General features: G+C 40.8%; 1 long non-coding RNA gene across 1 annotated transcript in view; it reads left to right on the plus strand.

Moving 5' to 3' along the window:
* Window positions 1-5,079, plus strand: part of LOC144767103 (uncharacterized) — a 30,049-nt gene extending 24,970 nt beyond the window's left edge. Inside the window, exons 2-3 of the long non-coding RNA XR_013598062.1 lie at window positions 4,447-4,636; window positions 4,951-5,079. This is a non-coding gene — a long non-coding RNA (uncharacterized LOC144767103). The remainder of the gene's footprint in view (window positions 1-4,446; window positions 4,637-4,950) is intronic.
* Window positions 5,080-6,000: the final 921 nt, after the last annotated feature.

Here is a 6,000-nt window from a genome sequence, read left to right on the forward strand (position 1 = left end):
GAGAGCCAAATAGCCCAACAGGTATCTCCAGTATGCGCCTGGGAGCTGTGTTGTAGACAGGTGTTTAGAGGCCACGCCCCTTTTTACACCTCTCTGCAACGCAACTCTGTGTCTGCTTATTGGAGGTACCGAGTGGGCTAGTTTAATCCTAGGGACCCTTAGGATTGAAGGGGACTTAATCTCTCAACTTAGAACGGCCACAGGGCGAGTTTACACAGTGGTGAAGGGAGGGGATGGGGCCTGAGGTGAAGAGTTCAAACACGCCCTGTGGCGCGTTTTAAGTTGGGGAAAAAATTCCCCTTCAATACTGAGGGACCCTGAGGGCCAAGTAGCCCACCAGGTGCTTCCAGGAAGCGCCACTGCACTGCGTTGCAGAGAGATGGTGCAGGCCGTGCCCCTTTTTACATATCTCTGCTACGCAGCTCTGTGGCGCTTACTGGATGTACCTAGTGGTCTAGTTGGACTCTAGGGACCCTCAGGATTGAAGGGGAATTATTTGCCCAACTTAAAATGTGTCACAGGACGTGTTTGCACAGTGGTGAAAGGAGGGGATAGTGTAGGAAAGTGGTTCTATATATATACTGGACCGAAGTAAAATCAGCCAAATTCCAATTTACTCACCTGTTATCACTGTCAGGAGAGACCTCAGTGCTGCATCTTTGAGCCCAGTGCTGATCCTGAAAAGTAATTCTAACCGTACTTACCAGTAACTTTCCTTCCAAAGGCTAACATTGACTGGTTTCACTTGGAAGTGTGGAATTTTGGAACTTTAAGATATTTGCCTAAAATCATCCGAACTACGAATTCCAACGTATTCTCCTGTTATCAGATGAGAACCCAGTGCTGCATCTTTTAGCCCAGCACTGACCCTGAAAAGTAATTCTAACCGTACTTACCAGTAACTTGTATTTCCTTCCATAGGAATCCATTGTCTGGTTTTCACCAGAAAAGTTTCTAAGTGTTAAGTTTCACAAACTACAAATATTCCTTAAAAATCGCCTGTATAACTTAAACCCAATCTTTCAACTGTTTACAGGAGATGCATCAGTGCTGGATCCAGGATCCACCACTGAGTAAGAAAAAGGAAAGATAAGAATACTTACCTGCTAAGTGTCTTTCCTCCCATAGGATGACATTGATGATTCTATGTGAAAAAGTTTATGTCAACTTTTAAAATACAATAATATACCTTAAAAATCACTACTATAACCAAAAAGCTTTTACTCAACTGTTTACAGAAGCTGTCCCAACACTGAATCTAGGATCCAGTCCTGTGGTTAGAAAAAGTAATCCATAAAGTAACTAATTGCATTTAACTAGAAATTCCTATTGTGCTCAATGTTGTATTGTGTTTGAAATTGTGTTGCCCATTGCAACAACTGTAACTACTGTACTTAAAAAAGTCTATTGCCTATTTGCAAAGTATGTAAACTAAAGTAATTCATACTGAGAAAGTATATTTTGTAATGCAATGTATAATGTAATTATAATGTAATTTAAAAAATAAAAAATATCTAAAAATAAATAGTTTAAAAATGTAGTAAATCAGTATCAAAAAAATAAATATACAAATTAATACATTTAAAAATTGTCATTTACAAAACCTTTGAAATTCACAAAAAATAAACATGGGTTTCAGACATGTTATAGTTAGGAATTAGCATTTAAAAAACCTTGGAAATTCACTGAAAAAACCAAAGGTTTCAGACATGTTATAGTTAGGAATTAGCATTTAAAATATCTTAGAAATTCACTGAAAAAAACATAGGATTTAGGGGTGTTATAGTTAGCTGGACATTTCGCTCGTACAAAACCATTGAAATTCCTCCGTTATAGTTAGTAATACTAAGTATAACTCGCGTGCCCGCAATCCAAGGCTGATGATGTCACATAATACATCATTCATGACATGGTCAGTGACATCAGGGATGACATCACTGATGACATCTCAAACGACATCACTGGTGACATCACTGATGACATAATCCACGTGACAATCTGATACATCTCATCATTACCTTTCAACACTCATTATAAAATATGGAGTACCATATTTGAAACCACTGACACACCAATACAAGTTTCTAAAAACCCACTCAGTGATTCCTATATCTACACACACATCTAAACACTTGCCTACAGATTTACTCATACGTGCTAACAAAGATCAATAGAACACTGTTAAATATACTTATACACTTACATCAACATTACACACAGCACACATCCTATTGACTCATGCAGTTATCCTACTCACTAATGCAAACAATTGATCATACTTACATTTACTAAGCTACACACTTATACAAACACCACTTTATTTATTCGTATAGATAGTAACTCATACTTAGTAAGTTATAAAATCACTATTACAAATATACAGTTTTCGATACAGACACTCATACAATCACTAAGTCTCATGTATACTTATTTATATACAACAACTGTCACATGCACTGCCTTTTATATTTCTAGTTTATTGGACATGTATCATTGAGAAATATATTTACTCATCACCACACCTATAAAGAGATTCACTCATCCAAACAACTGTTTCCACATACAGTCTTAACCTCATATACCTATTAAATCAACTATTTACACATCTTTGGACAGTCACACCTCCCACCCAACCACACACACATTCACTATCCCATACAAATACTCACTTAACTAATTAATAACTAATATAGACTTTCACATAGCTAGTAACTAACTTATGTAGTAGTTTACATAACAAGAGATAGAGGGATACAGGTATTCACACAGTTTAATCACTAGCCCATATATTTAGTGAGACACTTTAAATTAGTCATTAAGACAGTCAGTCACAGTGCTACTAAATCCTCCATCCAGACACTTATACATCCACTCAGTCTTCAATGCAGATTGCTATATATATAATACTTATTTAAATATCGAAGCAAAACCACATTCACTGAATGATGTCATCAGTGATGTCATTTGAGATGTCATCAGTAATGTCACTGACCATGTCATGAATGATGTAATATGTGACACCATCAGCATTGGATTGCGGGCGCCCGAGTTATACTTAGTACAACTAACTATAATGGAGGAATTTCAATGGTTTTGTACAAGTGAGTGGATTTACACCTGCCTGAATGGATTATTTAGTAGGTGTGTGACTGACTGTATAAGTGAGTGATTGAACATGTCTTACTGAATGCATGGGTTAGTGACTAAACTGTGTGAAAGTCTGTATTAGTCTCTCAGTTGGTGTTTACATGGCTGCATGCGTTGGTGAGTAGCTACATGAGTGTGTATATGGGTTATTGATTTGTTTTCTGAGTATCTGTATAGGTGCATGAGTGTCTGTGTGTTGTGTGACTCTGTGCATAGATGTCTGAGTGGGTAATTCACTGGTTGTATGGATTCAAAAGTGCATCTGGGAAGGGCTTAATGGGTGAGTTAATGTGTGGTGTTGGTGAGTGAATGAGTTCCTCAGTGGTATATGTGTGAGTAACTCCATATGTTATCAAGGCAGTATATGTGAGTGTTGGAGTATATAAATGACTATACGTGAGAGTAAGTTATTTGAAGAGTGTGTTTATGAATGAGTGTCTGCTTGTATCAGTGATTGTATAGGACAGTAAGTATGTGTTCTGCATAAATAAGTGATGTGATGTGTGTATAAATAACAGAGTTGGTGTGTACAATTGTATACATGAGTAAATTGATATGTGATTGATTCTTTGCATGACTGACTAGGTGTGTGAGTAACTCTATGGATGAGTGGCGGAGTGTTACTGTATGTATAGGTTTATGAATGCATATTACAGTACTGTATTGATGAGTAACCGCATGTATAAGTGACTGGATGTGTGTATAGACGTAGGAAATAGTGGGTGGTATGTAGTATCTGGCATTCTTGTGTGTTTGGTTTCAAAAATAGTAGTCTGTATTTTAGAGTGCGTGTATCAAAGTTTATGTTAGAGCATCAGTATATGCATCAGATTTTCACGTGGATGATGTCATCAGTGATGTCATTTGAGATGTCATCAGTGATATCATCAGTGATGTTACTGGCCATGCCATGAGTGATGTAATATGTGACGTGCTCTCATATACTGATTAAAGTTATTTAGATATACTTTTGAGACCAAAAAAAAGAGGGAATGGCGAACCCAGCACAACACCATACGTCTGTGATGTAACACAGGGCCAGGCGGCGTGCACTCGTCGCATATGCAACGCACAGCGGGCGCGATCCCATACGTACAAAACGTACGCGTGGCTTGGTACTGCGTACCCGTCGGATATCAAAGTAGCAGCTGGGGCGACTTCATGCGTATATGATGTTACTTGGGATGATAGTACTTCAAAATCGAAGGATGCGCTCAACTGGTGTTTTCTATTAAGCTTGAAATAAGCCTTCATTTACCTCCAGACGTTTCCACCATTAAATTATCTCTCCTTTTTCAGACACTGAATTGATTGAGCAAAAATGGGCGGAGCGGGTGCTCACCCCGTCATGATGCCTTCCACATTCTGACGCCTTCCATCGTAGTATCAAGACACCGTCCCCACCCAGAGACCTCCTCTCCCACCCTACAAAGGTACCCCGGACTCGGAGTTTGCACCAACACATCTTTGGACACACCGATGGTGGCAGGTGAGCAGTGTAGCTTGGGTACGCAGGATATGCAATTGAGCACAGTGCTGGGGAAGGTGATGGGGTCCAGCACTCTGGGTGCACAGATGCAGGCAAGTGATGTTCCCATAGCTAATAATGTAATCTCTGGCCTCGTTCATATGTTTCATTATAAGGACTTGCTGGACCACACTCTTTCTCGCGGATCCCAGCATCCTTCTCCCTTCCACCCACTCCCTCTCCCTCCCATTCTCACTATTTTCCTTTCATTCGGACTACCTTTCTTTTCCCCTTCCACATGGCACACATACTTATGTTTCATTTTTGTCTTGCAGGTTTTGTACGCTGCTTCTGGAGGAGTCCCACCCACGTATATCATGTTAGACTGTTGTTTGTTCTAATAAACTTCCTTTTCCATTTATTTGTGCTGTTTTAATAAAGGTTATTTTTTTTTCAATAAATAAGTGAGTGTATAGGTCTTCTTTTTCTGACAACACTTGTCTGTAGTTTATTGCAAAAATCGGCTATTTATAGGAGATTATGATGGAAAGCATTTGTAATTTTTCTGTGCACCTACCAAATATAAACCAACAGACTATAAAATAAATGAAGCCTGCGTAATTCTACAACTGCAAGGGTTCTATTCGTGTATCCTTTTGTAACACCATAAGTACTGCCCGTGTGATTACAGAACCAATAAGGCACTGCCTAGGACCACCGAGGTTTCAGGGACTGCTGAGGCCCACCCTGCATATTTAAGTAAAGCCCCGGAGGGTGGCGATCCCCGGAATTCAGTTGGCCTCGAAGCCCCCTGAACAATTAGTAAACAATAACCGGGAAGGTGGCGATCCCTTATGCTGTGAAATGTCTCTGTGCCCTCCAGCGCCTAATTTACATGTGACATTAAGATCCTCAGTCCTACAGAGACTCGCAAAATAATAATAGGATTGGCCACGGAACATTACCCACCAGGGGCCTCATTTAAAAGAATGGGTGAGACCATGCTTCTCTTTTCTTCCATTTTTACCATCCAAATCTGCTCTATTAACCCTTTGTATGCTGATGACGGAACTGCTCCGTCATCAGCTGCGGTGGCGCTGTGCTGATGACGGAGCGGTTCCATCATGGCCCGGCCGCTGCGCCTGCGTCCTGCGCTGGGCGTTCTATTGAGCAGGCGGGGCCATGACGGAACCGCTCCGTCATGAGCACAGCCCAACCGCGGCTGATGATGGAGCGGTTCTGTCACCAGCATGCGGCCGCCGCGCGGCCGCCCCGCCCCCTTAGCACTGCGGCGGAATAGCCGCCGCAGTGAAGGGGGAAAGTGATACAAGGTTTTCCTCCCCTCGCTTCAACTAGTCAAACAAGGATTTGCTATCACCGGGTGG

The sequence above is a fragment of the Lissotriton helveticus genome, chromosome 7 (genome assembly GCF_964261635.1).
Source record: "Lissotriton helveticus chromosome 7, aLisHel1.1, whole genome shotgun sequence".
Classification (NCBI taxonomy): Eukaryota; Metazoa; Chordata; class Amphibia; order Caudata; family Salamandridae; genus Lissotriton; species Lissotriton helveticus.